Genomic DNA, 18,336 nt, shown 5'->3' on the forward strand with positions numbered 1-18,336 from the left:
CCAGGGGTATGAATAATTATGGGCAGCACTGTACGTCCCACCCCCATATACGGGAGAGGTAGTGAAACACGTACTGGCGTTTGTGACTGCGTCTCCGGATGTCCCCACACTGATTGTTGGAGAATTCAATATGATGCTTGATTATAACATGGACAGACACCATGGGGTCGCTAATCCTGGGGGAAGTACGTTTATCCAATATGGCAAAGGTATTTAGGGAAGCAGCACTCAGCGACATTTGGAGAATTTGTAACCCACAAGTTAGACAGTTCTCCTGTCACCCTAGCTCTCATAATACACTATCACGAATCGACCTAGCAGTAGAGAACCAGCAGATACTGAGACTTGTGCGAACAGTGGAATATGTGCCCAGAAGTCTCTCAGAACACTCGCCCCATTAGGGTTGAATTGAGTTTGGATTCCGCTGGTAGGAGAGATAGAGGTTTGTGGAGGCTAAACCCTTTTTGGCTGAATATATTACAGGACGAGGTGGGAATACTGACAGAGATGCAGGAGTTCATGTCAATCAATATGGGGTCCGCACCAATGGGGGTGGTGTGGGACTCCTTCAAGGCTTTCGTTAGAGGCATGTTCATTAAATGTATTCACAGGCATAAATCTAAAAGTAGGGAATTGACACAAGAATTGCAGTCTAGAGTCACTGACACGGAGAGTAAATATGTAGACAGTCCCACAGATGTGAACCGGTCTAACTGGATACAGGGATCATCAGTTGGAGCCAACAGCAAAAGGATTTTCTGGAAACAGAAATATTATGAGGAGGGAGAAAGTGTGGGACATGTGTTGGCCACGGTTATCAAAGCTCAGCAGGGTCCTTCCTTTATAGGATGTATGCTGGACGCGACAGGTACGTTGACAACGGAAAGCCCAGATATTATGAAGGTATTTAGTGGAGTACTTTAAACAACTGTACTCAACCACCAACACCAGGCGTATCAAAGGTATCCTCCGCGGCTTGTTTGACTCTTCACAGCGAAGGTCCACGTTCACACGCCAGCGCACAGAGTTCCACCACGGACTTAATTCCAGCACACACCAGATGAGTCTGCTAGTATTCCCAATTTCTTTTGATTTAAAAAAAAACCTACATACTGGAGGCCACATGGGCACTCCAGTACATATACGACCCCTCAAGGTCCGGATACAGGAGCATATAAGAAATATCAAGAAGGGGCTAGAAAGTCATGGTGTTTCGGCGCACTATAAAAAATATCACCAAAAGAACCCAGAGGGATTAAAATTTATGGGGGTAGAACTAGTACAAAACCATTGGAGGGGAGGAAGTTTTTTTAGAGAAAATTAATAAAAAAGAAAGTAGGTGGATATATGAATTGAGTACGCTACCACCAGGGGGCCTGAATGTAGATTTTGATCTGCAAGCTGTTTTAAATTAATTACAGAAGTTGGTGGAACCACTATTCCCATGTGAATTAGGACCTAAAGATGTGCGGTTTTTCCTATTGAGAACTAAGAGATACAAGTGTAGGGTTAAGTGATTGAGGAAAAAAAAACAAAAAAAAAAAAAAACGAGGAGGCGTTTGCAGTAGCCCATCAGGTGCTTGATTAACGCTAGCCTACCAAATAAAAGAGAAGGGGGAGGGAGAGATGATGTGTGCCCCTGACAAAGCTCAAGGAGCGAAACCTGGGTCGGGCAAAGAAAAAGACGCTGGGATTTTTAATGCGATTTTAAAGTGCATGTTTGTAAGTATGTACTGAATAAGCTTTTTAAACTAGCTATCGGAGCTTCACTATGGTGGGAGCCACTTGTATCCACAGAAATTTTTAAATCAAAAGAAATTGGGAATACTAGCAGACTCATCTGGTGTGTGCCGGAATTAAGTCCGTGGTGGAACTCTGTGCGCTGGCGTGTGAACGTGGACCTTCGCTGCGAAGAATCAAACAAGCCGCGGAGGATACCTGTGATACGCCTGGTGTTGGTGGAGTGCCGTGTAAGTACAATCTGCGCATTGCAGGATAGCACAACCATACGGATTTACACTATTACAAAAAAATTTAACAAGTTGCAGGATATCCACAAATAGGACATCTGCAGACCTCGGTACCTTTCTAAAAGGAGGCGAAAAAAACAGTTTGTATACCGTCTATTTATGATACGCGCGGTCCGAACCCTATATGTAAATTCCATGAAAGTGTGATCGACCCCACAACACTCTTTGGACCTGCAGCAGAATCTTTTGCGGACTGGTGATTAAATAGGACTTAGAGTGTAGGGACAGTGAGGTCCAGCACTTTCTCGCCGGCACTAAGCTGTCAATACTGACGGCAGTACAAATAGCGAGTCTTGAAGAACCTCTGAACCTGGAGGAACTAGAGGAGGCAGTGGGGGGGGGGGGCTTTCAAATGAGAAAGCACCAGGATCGGATGGGATACCAGGGGGAGCTGTTCTGTCCTTCCCGCACGTATCCTAAGTTAGGGACTGCCGTCCAGTTGTCCCCTGTCATCAGGACTTGTGAGGCAAGTAGTCAGGGCCAGGGGTGAGGGTGAAGCGCAGTGGTCACTATCCTCCCCCCTGTGTGTGTGTGTACGTGACCGTTACAGGGCCAAACCGGATTTATGCAGGGCAAATCTACAGCCATTAATATTACACGATTGTTCCTCAATTTACAGATGTCTAGGGAGAAGACGAGACGCCGCGCCATTCTTTCACTTGATGCTACTAAGGCTTCCGACAGCGTCGAGTGGAAGTTCCTTTGGGGAGGGTTTGTCCCTAAATTTATGTCCTAGGTAAAATTATAATATAGAAGACCGAGAGCCCGGGTACGCGTAAATGGTTTATTATCTGAAACTTTTACCTTAGAGAGGTACACACCAGGACTGTCCCCTGTCGCCGATGCTTTTCGCTTTGGCTGTGGAACCCCTGGCACAGATAATACGCACTGATCCCAAAGTGACAGGTTTAGTATATGGAAGTATAGAAGAGAAAATTGCACTCTGTGCAGATGACAGGCTGCTTTTTGGGGACAAAATAGACCAGTCTATACCCCCATGTAATGAAGCTTATTGAAGATTTTGGTACCTATTCAGGTCTCACCATAAATCCCCTTACAAATAGCCACAACTTTCAAATACTTAGGAATACAGGTGTCATATAGATTACAAGACTACATTAATCTAAACTTGGCCCCACTACTGGACAGGAGTACTAAAAGAGTGACTAGCTGGTGTAGGTTACCACTATCAATTATTGGAAGAGCTAATCTAGTTAAAATGGTACTAATGCCACAATTTCTCTATGTATTGGACAACAGCCCAGTATGGATACCAATGCGGCATTTCTATAAAATACAGGTCCCCAATATGGAATAAGCAGTCTCCAAGAATTCGTTCAGAAACCCTACAAAGGGAGAAAGATAATGGTGGACTGGCGATCCCCAACCTGTGGTTGAATTTTTTGGCGGCACAGTCTCAGCAAGGGGTACAATGGGTACCTCGGGCTCAGTGGGCGCGTTGATGTCTCACTTGATGGGAGGGAGGCCCCCGGGTTATATATTAGAACTTGGCTCAGTTATTCGTCCCCCATAATATGTCCCGAACGTAAACTTACTTTGTAAAGTATGGAAGAAATTGAAAGATATCACCAAACCTTCGGGGTGCAATGCCCTTACACCTCTTTGGAACAATCCTGATCTCCCTCAACTAATTAAGCTAATAGGCATTGGTACTTGGGAAACAAAGGGAATATACTGGGTATCACAACTTTATACTAAGGGGGTTCTCAAAAGCTTTGAGCAATTGAATAGGTATATTTCTACCAGTATTTACAATTACGGCGCGCCTTGACAGTGCAGGGAAAGACAATGGATTTGACTGTACAGGCGTCTATGATAGCGGAACAAATTAGAAAGGGGGGGGGGGGAGAAACCACGGGAGTGGTTTTGGTATTTTACAAGTTATTGCTCTCATTCTATCAGAACCGTTTTCCTTTGACTGTTAGGGAGAAGTGGTCCTGAGACGTAGGCCCCCTAACTGATGCACAGTGGACGGAGGTGCTAAGAGCCCCATGCTATCATTGTGTGAGACGCATAGACTCTCACAGCTGTACCCAATACATAGGGTATACAGGACACCCATGTTTCTTCATAAGCTAGATATACGTGCTACATCTAACTGCCCCAAATGTGGTATTTCTGAAGCACATATACTCCACATGTTTTGGGAGTCCACTGCTATAGGCCCTTTTTGGCGAATGGTACTGGATATCATCTTTGAGGTATATAAAATCAAACTTCCAACCAAACCGTTGATATGTATACTGGGCCTATTGCAAGACGATTCCACAGAGGATATTAGTATTGGTATAAGTAGATCATTATAACAGGCTAGGAAATTGATAGCCAAATATTGGATAGTCTTTGACTATTGTTGCACCCAAATTGGGTCTATGTCTGTTCATTCAAATGATTATATACTAGAGTAGATATTTGTGTGTATAAAATTGAAAAACTCAATAAAAATGATTTGATCAAAAAAAAACAGCGACCATCTGGCCTGCCTTGGATTCAGTCATTTAGCCGATTCAAGGTAAGCCAGATTTTTGTGATCAGTAATTACCGTAATAGAATGAATTGCTCCTTCCAACCAATGGCGCCATTCTTCAAAAGCCAACTTAATGGCCAGCAATTCCCCATTTCCCTAATTTCTTTCACTTCCTGAACAGCAAAAAACACATTTTTCCATCTTCGCATACAATTTATTCTCTCTTAGGATCAGTAACACCTGTCTCACATGATCCTGATGAGTCTCCATGTCTGGAGAATAAATTAGTATGTCGTCCAGATATACAACAACAAATCTCCCCACCAGATGATGAAAGATGTCATTGATAAAGTGTTGAAAAACTGCTGGAGCATTGGTTAATCGAAAAGGCATGACCAGATTCTCAAAATGGCCTTGAGGAGTATTAAAGCCCGTCTTCCTTTCGTCCCCCTCTTTGATCCGTACAAAATTATATGCCCCCCTTAGATCCAATTTAGAGAACACCTTGGCACCGAAAATTTGATCAAACAAATCCGGAATCAAAGCAAGGGGGTACGGATCACGGACGGAAATACGGTTGAGCTCACGTAAGTCCAGACATGGTCTAAGGCAGGCATGCTCAACCTGCGGCCCTCCAGCTGTTGCAAAACTACAACTCCCAGCATGCCTGAACAGCTATCAGCTTACAGCAGGGCATTGTGGGAGTTGTAGTTTTACAACAGCTGGAGGGCCGCAGGTTGAGCATGCTTGGTCTAAGGGTACCATCTTTTTTTTTTTTTTTTACAAAGAAAAATCCAGCCGCGACTGGAGATTTGGATGGTCTGATATGACCCTTCGCCAAGCTCTCAGTGATATACTCTCGCATAGCCTTTCTTTCGGGCTCCGAAAGATTATACAACCGAGATTTGGGCAGTTTAGCTCAAGGAATAAGATTGACGGGACAATCATACTCCCGATGCGGGGGTAACTCCTGGTTACCACTTACCACTCTCAGAAAACACATCAGAAAATTCGGAAATGAACGAGGGTACAGTTTTAGTGGTGACCACAGAGAAAGACGCATTGAGACAGTTGTCCAAGCAAAAATCACTCCAATTGAGAATCTGTCTCGCTTACCAGTCGATGATAGGGTTATGTTTGCTTAACCATGGCAAACCCAAAAACATCGGAGCAGGCAGATCCTCCAACACATAACACAAGACAGATTCCTGATGGAAATCACCCACTCTTAAATAAATGTCATTTACCACCTGCGACAGGCATTTTTGGGTAAGAGGTGCATAATCAATAGCAAAGACAGAAATGCTTCTCTCTAGTGCACTAGTAGTCAACCCATGAATACGAACAAACTGTTCATCAATCAGGGTTACCCCAGCCCCACTGTCGATAAATACCTTGATTTCCACAGTTTTGGACTCTAGCACCACCTCGGCAGACAGGAGAAATTGGGTACTACCAATAAATGACAAAAGTACGTTTTCTTGCCCCCCACCCAGACCACCAATAGTAATTTGGGGATTACGCGTTTTTCTTTTGTTTGTACATTGACGCTGAATGTACGGACAAATATTCATGAAATAGTGATAGTAGGGGCTGAGCACTCACCACTTGGACCATAGAAGACGAAACGCTTGAAAGAAACTAGGTGGTTTAATGGTTAAAAAAAGGGCACAATCTGTGCAACAAATACCCAATAGCTAGGCAATACATAAAAATACAATGGAAAATATTATGGTAAATACATCATGTGAAAGAAGAATAAAAATTTTAATTTAAAAATTAGGAAATGGTTTTCCTGTGTTTGCATAAAATCTCATGCAGTGGAGATATATATATATATATATATATATATATATATATACAGTATCAAAAATTATGCAGTCACAGGTTCGTGAGATGTAATCTTCATACCGTAATTTGCATAAACTATGTAAAATGTGTAAAAAGGATCGTATATTTAGAAACACCGGTAGAGAATGGCAGGACGGTTAAAAGAGGTAATATGCAAATAATATCATGCATAAATGTTCAATGCTGTCCGATCCAGAGGATGTGGATTAGTTGGCGTCTAAAGAGATCTCTCAATCATTCCTCACATTTGCAGGTCCTGATATATTCACTCCCGTAAATGGAAAACAGCCTTGCTATAGCAGTGTTTGTATTGTTCTATATGTACATGGCCCGGAGATAATATGTATTCATATGCTGCCCAGTAGCAGTAAGACTCGACTTTAGGTACACATGTTATTTGTATAACCTCAGATATCAGGTAAATACAATGTTGCGGTATTTGACCTGTGCTCGCAGTGGCGTCCCACGTGGCTGCAGTGATCAATAACGAGGTACCTGTCCTGGAGTTATCAGCTGCTTCTGCGTTGTTATCATAGTTGCTTATCTCTGCGATTTGTCACTTGAGTGTGCCGCTATCTCTGTCTGGATGATCTCCGGCCACTGTAACTGCTTGTATGGCGTCTCCAGTTGTCTTTAAAAATGAGAGATTAAGGAAACGGCGTCCCAGGAGTGTCGAGTAGGGTGTGGAGCTGATATCTGTTATTGAGGACTCTGCATGAGGAGTAAGTAAATGTCCATAAAAACAGAATTATACTAGAGGGTTTGAGTCCATCAGCTGGTGTGCGGGTGTCCTAGAACCAGACGCGTTTCGGGGTCTATTCCTGGCCCCTGCTCAGTCCAAGTGGTGAGTGCTCAGCCCCTATTATCACTATTACATAACCTTTTTTTTCGTCCGGAGGGTGAGGACCCCTAGATCTCCCCCTCAGGCGTCTTTCCAGACGTACAGCAAGGGACATAGCTGCTTCCAATGACTCAGGTTTTTCATGAAAGGCCAACGCGTCCTGCAGCCTCTCAGACAGACCCTGACAGAACTGGCTACGGAGAGCAGGATCATTCCACTCCGTATCCGTAGCCCATCTCCTAAATTCAGAGCAATATATTTCTGCGGAGAGCTCTCCATGCCGTAAACCACGTAACTTGGTCTCAGCCTGAGAGATCTGATCCGGGTCATCATAAATGAGACCCATGGCTCTAAAAAATGTATCTACCGACTGGAGGGATGGTGATCCGGTCAGCAGAGAAAAAGCCCAAGACTGTGCATCATCCTTAAGCAAAGAAATGATCATACCCACACGTGGACACTCATCCCCAGAAGAGTATGGACGCAGCTTAAAGTACAATTTACACGATTCCCTGAACCGAATGAAATTGTCACTACCCCCAGAAAATCTGTCCGGGAGGGAAACCTTAGGTTCAGGGCAGGCCTGGTACCCACCATCGGAACCAGCTGTCTGTGGTCTCGGAATCCGTAAGACTGTCGCACAGAGGTCAGCTACCTCCAATGACAGTCCCTGCAGCTGTTCGACCAGTGCAGACATAGGATAAATAGCTGCACTGACCTGAACGAAATGGCGTTTTTTTAGGGCAGTAGATAATGTCACGATCAGTGTGGGGGGGGAAACTCCACACTGAACACAGGAGGGAAGGTGAACAGTAACTAGGCCTGGAAACTAGACAAAAAACAGGTCTCCTCCTAGAGAACCCTAATCCGGTCCCTGACTACCTAACAATATGAATAGGCCTTGAAGGTATGAATATTAATATGCAGGATTCCTAGGCCCTGATTTCCCTATAAGGTCCTGGATAAGTTTAGGACAGAGACAACCCATTCCTCCCCAGATGGACGAATGGAAGTCTCTGTATCAGGCCCAGATCCAACAACAGGGAATATTACAAATACAAACGCGACACTTAACTTCTGTAGAGATGGAAGAACAGGAAAACCAGAGACGACCTCAAACCAGCTCAACCAAACCCAAATAAAGCTATCTACCACATAGTCAGAATGGTGGGGTCAGACTATAAAGGTAGAAGTGATGACCACTGAGCAACAGCTATGAAAAGGGAAGTGGTCATTAACCTTATCAACACTGAATAAAGAGAAATCAAGGAGGCAGTTAGATTCCTCCATGCTCAGCCAGTCTCTCTGATCTCCTGACACCTGTCACCTGAGGGACTGTGACAGTTGGGCCCCTTTAAGGCTCCATTCACACGTCCGTTGTTTCTTTCCTGATCTGTTCTGTTTTTTGCGGAACAGATCTGGACCCATTCATTTTCAATGGGTCCTGAAAAAAATCGGACAGCACAATGTCTGATTTTTTTTCAGGACCCATTGAAAATGAATGGGTCCAGATCTGGTCCAGATCTGTTCCGCAAAAAACGGAACAGATCAGGAAAGAAACAACGGACGTGTGAATAGACCCTAAGAAGTGGCAATCCATTTACGAAGCCACTGACAGAGGTTTTTAAGACAGATAGTTGGAAGCCGGGTACTGTTAAACTAAAGCTTGCTGAATGAAGTTACCGGCTGACCAAGAGTCAAAGAAAGCAGACAATGTAACTCCCTCATAAGAGAGAGTCACCAGAGGACCACCTCTCCAACTGATCCTAGACATTGACGTTTTCTGGTTTCTGTGGACAATTACACACAAAGTGGGCCTTGCCTCCACAATACAGACACAAGTTCTCTGCACTGCAGCGTAGATGTTCCTGGTCAGACAATCGGAGATGCTTTACTTGCATGGGCTCTTCAGAGGAAGAACCAGCTTCTGAAAAGGTGGTTTTCTGGTGTGCATTCTTGTGGCCGTCATTCAGAGTGGACAGATGATCGCGATCAGCTAATTCATTCTTAATCCGGTCAGTAAGGCACTCCTAGAACACTGCCAGTTGAGCCTCAACAAGTCTTTGGATCTTCACTATAGCGTGGTGGCAGAGAAAGTTGCACACAAGTGGCACTCGAATCCAGGCCCACAGGTACGGAAACTTCAGGGGAGCAGCGACTGGTGACCCTGCAGTACCATGAACTGCATCAGGATGTCCTGGCATTCATTTGAACGTCTTATCTCATACATCAGTTCCTGTACAGCAGTACTGTCATGAACCAGCGGGTGTGAATCCACTGTGCCATGTGACCAACCGCCTCTAAGGGCATTGTCTAAGTGAACCCCTCGTTCTTCACAGTACCCCAGATGGTCGAGACAAACTTTACTGTGGGGAACACCAGGTCGCTACTGAAGCAGCTGGTCCAGGTGGACCAGGGGGTACCAGAGCAAGGTACTAGAGGTACAATCATAGTCAACAGGCTGAGTTGTAACCAGGAGCAACAGTGAAGGACCAAAGGATGAAACATAGAATAAGTTGAACAAGCAATGGGTTAGGGCTGGCGGCCAGGTACAGGTCAGGCAATCCGAGTCGGGAACAGTAGAGGGGATAAGTATCAAACAGGAAGCAAAGTCCAGAATACAAGCACGGTCAGAAATGCAGTAACACAGACATTTACAACAGCAACCTCTGCACCTGGGAAGAGGGCTTTTATTTTATTAGCCCCAGGAGCGTGCTTTCGTCACCTGTGCAACAAAATCATGCAGATTGCCACACAAAAAACGTGCACTAGGTTGCGGTCTATCACTGGCCGGCCCTCTCAGTAAGAGAAGGGCCACCCATAAACCTTTCCCAGTCCCTCCGGGCAAGAAGGCACCTGCAAGGGACCAGGACAAAAAGGCAATCCATAGCCGAAGCTGGGAATACGCCCATGGCACCCCTTAGCAGAAGCCAAGGGTACGCCGGTCTGTGATCCGGCTTCCACCTAGGCTGCCAAACCAGATGTTGGCCTGGAGCTCAACAATACTAGGTTTGGATTATCCCCATATGGAGAGCCCAAAGGGTTTTGCAGGTGGATGAGAAATCTAATGGCCACACACACCCCCCCTCTAGACCTCAGGGGGTTGCCCATATTGTGCAAAAGTGAAGTGCGTGCAAATATGCCATCACTCACCCCAAGTGAGTTCAGGCACCCCAAGGTCACCACTCCTGAGACACCTCGGACTTTCAAACACATCTTAGCCCCTGCCTTCTATATGGCAGTCCATTGGTCACCTACCATATGGCACTAATGGCCAAAGGCGTACACCCTAGGGATGCCGTGTGGTTCTGTTCTACATCATGGTAGTCTGGAATATACCACCAAGACCTGATAAGAACAGATACTACACTTGATCTTATCCAAAAGACCGAGAAGCGTCTGGGAAGAGGGCTGGACCACTTAAAGAAGTGCAATATGGCTGGGTCAAGAAGGTCACATGTGCGAAACCTTGAAATCACAGCAAGTAACATGTGCCTGCCCTTAAGGGTCCATTCATACGTACGCAAAATTGGTCCGCATCCATTCCGCAATTTTGCGGAACAGGTGCGGACCCATTCATTTTCAATGGGGCCGGAATGTGCTGTCTGCATCCGCATTTGCGGATCCGAACTTCCGTCCTGCAAAAAAATAGAACATGTCCTATTCTTGTCCGCAATTGCGGACAAGAAAAGGCATTTTCTATGAAAGTGCCGGCGCTGTGTGGTCCTCAAAATTCGGAACGCACATTGCCGGTGTCCATGTTTTACAGATCCGCAAAACACATACGGACATGTGAGTGGACCCTAACGAGGTGGTAGAGGGAATATGCTGGAAAGAAGACTGGAAAGAAACCAAGAAGTGGATTACAGGAAGGACGACCCCTGCAAGGACAGAGCTCAGGACCGCAGAAGTGAATGGGAAGACACCAGCAGCAGATAACCGCAGCTACCTGCCCCGTAATCCAGCTGGAAGCAGACAGCGATGGAGGCGGCCAGGAGGACAGAGCTTGCCTGAAAATGGAGCCCAAGACTGCGGTGGTAAGTAGGGGAACATCAGCAGTCAGCAACCGTCGTTACAGGCTCAAGCACACAATCCAATATGGCAGCCCACAGAATCCCTAAGGGTCTGTATTATTGCCAGGCACTTTGTGTGCTGCCATATGATACCTTCATGAGGTACTTTTTCCCCATTATGGATCTCCTTGTTTTTTTTCCCCCCCTTACACACCAACTATACAAAAAGTTATTTTTTTCATCCCTTCCATAGTGGTAGAGAGACTATAAGACGCACCCAAGGTATCATAAAAGGGTAGGGGACAGTGCAGCCTTGTGCTCCTCCCGCGCCACTGTCCCTACCTACTTGCACGATCAGTCTCCTAAATGACGGCCCACAACTGGACGACATTCCCTTCTTAGCTAAATGCAGAGGCCTAAACTAAAATGGAAAGAGAGTAGTAAGACAGAAAGAGGTGAAAAACCAGACAGGCAAGACCAGGACCAGATCAGGAAACAAAATAAGATACAATACACAGCAAGTGAAACTAAGAAAAACGTCAGAGATAACGTCAGTAGGCAAAGGCAAGGTCACTAGTCAAGGAGTCAAATACCAGGAGCTCATGTCAAAGAAGGCAAAATCAGTAATTAGAGGCAAGGTCAAAGAAACAGGCAAAAGTCAGTGATCCAGAGTAGCAAACACACAACTAGCTAGAGAGGCTTATAAAACACACAGGTACCTGTGGTCAGTAGCTGGGTTTTCTGCGATTTTAATACTGATGACCTATCCTTGGTGTGGGTCCGACACCCGGGACCCCCGCCGATCAGCTGTTCGAGAAAGTATTTACGTGGCCTTCTCTCAGCTGACTTCAGTTCTTCCGTGACATGGCCTAGGCGCAGCTCAGCCCCATTGAAGTGAATTGGGCTAAGCGCAATACCAAGCACAGCCAATATACGGCGCTGTGCTTGGTGAGCACGGAGAAGGCCACGGCACTCACAGGAACGCCGGTGCCTTCACAAATAGCTGGGGGTATCGGGTGTCAATCCCCCACTGATCAGATACTGAGGCATTACAGTCACTGCTCCCCATACCTCCTGCCTACTAGCGAGTGCCTCCATAATGGAAGTGCTTACTAGTATTCGCTTGCTATTTTCCCCCAACTTTTTTGGGGAAAAAGTGTGTCTTATAAAGAGAAAAATATGGTATATATCTATCCAGATTCCAACAATATCTTCTCGCTAAAAGACCGGAAGGACACACTGTACTAAGTGGGCTTGTGAATAAGTGGAGTTTAAAGAACCGGAGTTTAAGACAAGGAGCAAGAAACTAATGTTTGATAGATTTTCCTTGTGTTGTTGGCTTGATTCAAGCTAGTCCTCCAACTACTGCAGACAGGGTCCAATTCTAACTCATATTTACTGTTTTCCTTCTTTACTGTTCATCCCCATTTAAACATGTGCTCCATGGACAATGCCACTAAGTGTGTGTCCTGTGCAATGTATGCGTGCCTTGAAGAGCCATTTGAGGGTGAATACATTTGCACTAGATGCAATCATGTTGCATATTTGGAAGCCCAGATCTTGGATCTAAATAAACAGCTGAAATACTTAGGGGCATTGCAAAGCTGGAGATAGGCTACCTCACTGTGCAGGCACCGACTGGGGTCAGTGAAATAGAGGTGGGAGGTAGAGGGCAAGATCAGGACTATCAGATCAGCAGTTGGGTTAATGTAGGAAAAAGTGGTAGAGGGAAAAGTGCCAGGGAGGCTAGTCCTGAGCTGGCACACCCTAGTAAATATGCCTGTTTGGCTGATATTAGGGATGAAAGCCCAGGGCCAGCAACACTGTAGCAGGGCATTTCTCCTAGCAACCAGGAGGATGCCCCCTGCTAAGGAGTACAGCAAAGGCCAGACAGATGCTGGTGGTAGGGGACTCCATTATTAGGAGGACAGGCAGGGTCATCTGTCGCCAAGACCGTGAATGCCGAACAGTGTGTTGTCTTCCGGGTGCTCGGGTTCAGCATATTGCGGATCGGATTGACGGATTGCTACGTGGGGCTGGGGAAGACCTGGCGGTCATGGCACACATTGGCACCAATGACAAAGTCAGGGGGAGATGGAAGGTCCTTAAAAATGATTTTAGGGAACTAGGAGAGAAGCTCAAGTCCAGGACCTCCAAGGTACTGTTTTCAGAAATACTTCCAGTGCCACGAGCATCACCAGAGAGATAACAGGAGCTTAGGGAGTTAAATAAGTGGCTCAGAAGCTGGTGCAGGAAGGAAGGGTTTGGGTTCATGGAGAACTGGGCCGACTTCTCTGTTAGCTACAGGCTCTATCGTAGGGACGGGCTGCACCTTAATGGGGAGGGTGCAACTGTCCTTGGGGGAAAAATGGTTAGACGGCTGGGGGAGCTTTTAAACTAGGATCTGGGGGCAGGGTGAGGGGGGTCATATTAATAAGGGGGTAGATAGTGTAGATAGAGAGTGGGATATAGGAGGGGACAGTGGGGATTTAGTGGGGCCTGGGGTTAGTGAGGAAAGTAGGAAGAAGACTGGACAGAACTATACAACGATGAAAAATACAACTGCTGGTAACAAGAACCTGTTACATACAAGCATCAACCAAGGTAACAAAAAAATCCCAGATATTGACTTTACAGGTAATAGTAATTTAAGTTTGCATATGTGCCTCCAACTTGTTAAGGGACCAAAAGTAATGGGACAGAATAATAATCATAAATCAAACTTTCACTTTTTAATACTTGTCTGGTGATGTCTATGCGTTCCAGACTTCAGGCTGTAATTGGGTTGCTGGGTTCCATCCCTGGTGATGCTCTGCCAGGCCTCTACTGCAACTGGCTTCAGTTCCTGCTTGTTCTTCGGGCATTTTCCCTTCAGTTTTGTCTTCAGCAAGTGAAATGCAGCTTAATCGGATTCAGGTCCGGTGATTGACTCGGCCATTGCATAACATTACACTTCTTTCCCTTAAAAAACCTCTTTGGTTGCTTTTGCAGTATGCTTTGGGTCATTGTCCATCTGCACTGTGAAGCGCCGTCCAATGAGTTCTGAAGCATTTGGCAGAATATGAGCAGATAATATTGCCTGAAACACTTCAGAATTCATCCTGCTGCTTTTGTCAGCAGTCACATCATTAAATACAAGAGAACCAGTTCCATTGGCAGCCATACATGCCCACGCCATGACACTACCACCACCATGCTTCACTGATGAGGTGGTATGCTTAGGATCATGAGCAGTTCCTTTCCTTCTCCATGCTCTTCTCTTCCCATCACTCTGGTACAAGTTGATCTTGGTCTCATCTTTCCATAGGATGTTGTTCCAGAACCGTGCAGGCTTTTTTAGATGCCGTTTGGCAAACTCTAATCTGGCCTTCCTGTTTTTGAGGCTCACCAATGGTTTACATCTTGTGGTGAACCCTCTGTATTCACTCTGGTGAAGCCTTCTCTGGATTGTTGACTTTAACACACATACACCTACCTCCTGGAGAGTGTTCTTGATCTGGTCAAATGTTGTGAAGGGTGTTTTCTTCACCAGGGAAAGAATTCTTCGGTCATCCACCACAGTTGTTTTCCATGGTCTTCCGGGTCTTTTGGTGTTGCTGAGCTCACCGGTGCGTTCCTTCTTTTTAAGGATGTTCCAAACAGTTGTTTTGGCCAGGCCTAATGTTTTTGCTATCTCTCTGATGGGTTTGTTGTGTTTTTCAGCCTAATGATGGCTTCACCGATAGTGACAGCTCTTTGGATCTCATCTTGAGAGTTGACAGCAACAGATTCCAAATGCAAATAGCAGACTGGAAATGACCTCTGGACCTTTTATCTGCTCATTGTAATTGGGATATTGAGGGAATAACACACACCGGCCATGGAACAGCTGAGAAGCCAATTGTCCCAATACTTTTGGTCCCTTAACAAGTGGGAGGCACATATGCAAACTTATGTAATTCCTGCACCGTTCACCTGATTTGGACGTAAATGCCCTCAAATTAAAGCTGGCCGTCTGCAGTTAAAGCGCATCTTGTTCGTTTCATTTCAAATCCATTGTGGTGATGTATAGAGCCAAACATGTTAGAATGTGTTGATGTCCCAATATTTATGGACCTGACTGTAGATGTAGTTGGTGTGGCTGAGACATGGTTGGACTCTTCGCATGACTGGGCTGTTAATATTGAGGGTTTTACACTATTTAGTGCTGTGTGCCTGTATGTGAGGAGTGATCTGAAGACAAGTGTGAAAGAGGCAATTGTGGGTGAGGATGGTGAGGATGTGGAAACCTTATGGGTGGAAGTTCAAAGGGATATAAACACTGAAAAAATAATACTTGGTGTAATCTATAGACCCACTAACATCACAGTGGAGATAGAAACGCAACTGTATAACCAAATAGAGCGGGCTGCACAGGCTGGTACAGTGGTCATAATGGGAGATTTTAACTTCCCAGACATTGACTGGGGTCATGGTTCTGCCTCAACCGCAAAGGGAAGAAAATTCCTCAACTTGATGCAGGACCACTATATGGGTCAGTCTGTAGAAGCTCCCACTAGGGGCGATGCTCGGTTGGATCTGGTAATTTCTAATGTTGCAGAGCTTGTTGGTAATGTTACTGTTCGAGAAACACTAGGTATATTCCCCCTATACCTTAAATCCTGGGCATGTTGGAGAGATTCGCAGGACTCCCCAGAGTTTCTTTCTCTATTGTCTGCTTGATCTTTTCCTCTCTGCCGGTGACTTACACATCTGAGTTATCAAGATGACATACGGTACTCGTCAGATAAATTGACACGGTGTCTTACTCCGCCAACTGTACTATTAACATGCTTTGTTAAGACTATTTGTATTTACATAGTCAACCTGCTTGCATGGATCTTTTGTATGTACATTTATTCTTTTATGACTTATGAAAAAGTTCAAAAAAATTGTTTAAACATAATTGTATTCCCCCTAAACTATAAGAAGCAAACTGTCAGGCAGAGCAAAGACACTGAATTTTAAAAAGGCTAATTTCCCTGGGTTGAGGGCAGCATTTCAGGGGATAGACTGGGAGCAGCTACTGTCACATAATAATACTGAGGATAAATGGGAGAGCTTCAAATCCACATTGAGTAATTGCACAAAAAACTGTATTCATTTAGGTAACAAATATAAACGGCTAAAATTAAACCCCCCATGGCTTACAGCTACTGTAAAAAGTACAATAAAAGACAAAAAGAGGGCATTTAAAAAATACTAATCTGAGGGGTCAGCTGTAGCGTTTGAAGATTACAAAGGGCCTAATAAAATCTGTAAAAAGGAGATAAAATTTGAAAAAAATACAAAACAGGTGGCAAAAGAAAGCAAAACAAATCCCCAAAAATTCTTTAAATATATAAATGTTAAAAAACCAAGGTCTGAGCAGGTAGGTCCCCTAAATAATGGTAAAGAAGGGGGAGGGATAGTCACTGAAGATAAGGAAAAGGCAGAGTAATTAAATGTTTTTTTTTAGCTCTGTATATATGAAAGAAGAAAAAGGAGCTGATATCTGTGGCGCCGGGGCTGTTAGCAGGGGTCGAGTGGAGGGGGAACGCATGGGAACGGCGTTCCTGCACTTTTTTCATGGCAGGAACGCCGTTCCCTTTCAGCCTCAAGCCAGGAGAACACAGCTGAATCAGATTCACAGGGGGAGACGGAGCGCACTGTGCAGGGCAGGTTAAGGGAGGAGGGGCGGCTTCAGTTGAGAGGAAGCTGTCTGTGCGGTGCCGCTGCCTGCGACTCCTCTCATGGCGCCCCGCCCCGCCCCCTAATGACATCATCTCCTTCACTACGAGATCATTTAGAATGTCTTTTAGAAAAGTTTGTCCTGGGATTCGAACTCACGACCTCTACACATCAGAGGAAGGCATTTACCCTCACAGCCATGAAAGCCGTCTAGGTAAATGCTTAAAAAAAAAAAATAAGACTTCTAATTATACCTAGTGTACTGATATCTAGTGTACAACCATACACATGACAGCTGCCCACTGTGTATGGATGTAGCAGAGCTGGGTGCTGGGTGTGTTGGGGCAGCTGTCATGTGTATGGTTGTACACTAGGTATCAGTACACTAGGTATAAGTAGAAGTCTTATTTTTTTTTTTTAAACAGCTACCTTGACAGCTTTTATGGCTGTGAGGGTAAATGCCTTGCCTCTGATGTGTAGAGGTCATGAGTTCGAATCCCAGGACAAACTTTTCTAAAAGTGTTTTTTTTTTTTTTATAAGACTTCTACTGATACCTAGTTTACTGATACCAAGTGTACAACCATACACATGACAGCTGCCCACTGTGTATGGATGTAGCAGGGCTGGGTGTGTTGGGGCAGCTGTCATGTGTATGGTTGTACACTAGGTATCAGTACACTAGGTATAAGTAGAAGTCTTAGTTTTTTTTTTTTAAGCAACTACCTCAACAGATTTTATGGCTGTGAGGGTAAATGCCTTGCCTGTAATGTGTAGAGGTCATGAGTTCGAATCCCAGGACAAACTTTTCTAAAAGTGTTTTTTTTTTTTATAAGACTTCTACTGATACCTAGTTTACTGATACCAAGTGTACAACCATACACATGACAGCTGCCCACTGTGTATGGATGTAGCAGAGCTGGGTGTATTGGGGCAGCTGTCATGTGTATGGTTGTACACTAGGTATCAGTACACTAGGTATAAGTAGAAGTCTTAGTTTTTTTTTTTTAAGCAACTACCTCAACAGCTTTTATGGCTGTGAGGGTAAATGCCTTGCCTGTAATGTGTAGAGGTCATGAGTTCGAATCCCAGGACAAACTAAAAGTGTTTTTTTTTCTTTTTCTGATACTTCTACTGATACCTTGTGTACTGATACCTAGTGTACAACCATACACATGACAGCTGCCCCAACACACCCAGCTCTGCTACATCCATACACAGTGGGCAAAGTTACCTACAGTAGAAGTCTTATATATATATTTTTTTAAGTAGCAAGCTAGACAGCTTTCATAGCTGTGAGGGCATATGCCTTGCTTCTGCTGTGTAGAGGTCATGAGATCGAATCCCAGGACAAACTTTTCTAAAAGTGCTATTTTTTTAATTTATTTTTTAGTCCGCAGCGACACAAATTACAGCATGCTAGATTT

The 18,336-nt window shown here is 44.8% G+C and overlaps 1 protein-coding gene across 7 annotated transcripts in view; it reads left to right on the forward strand.

Moving 5' to 3' along the window:
- Nucleotides 1-18,336, forward strand: part of ST6GALNAC6 (ST6 N-acetylgalactosaminide alpha-2,6-sialyltransferase 6) — a 48,938-nt gene that overhangs the window by 11,175 nt on the left and 19,427 nt on the right. The window contains exon 1 of one of the 7 annotated variants that reach the window (XM_044269130.1): nucleotides 777-868. The exons of 3 other annotated variants lie outside the window; for them this stretch is intronic. The gene's annotated coding sequence lies outside the window, so the exon portion shown is untranslated. 3 more of the 7 variants (XM_044269127.1, XM_044269126.1, XM_044269129.1) reach the window with 3 other exon arrangements.

The sequence above is a fragment of the Bufo gargarizans genome, chromosome 9, assembly GCF_014858855.1.
Source record: "Bufo gargarizans isolate SCDJY-AF-19 chromosome 9, ASM1485885v1, whole genome shotgun sequence".
Taxonomy (NCBI): domain Eukaryota; kingdom Metazoa; phylum Chordata; class Amphibia; order Anura; family Bufonidae; genus Bufo; species Bufo gargarizans.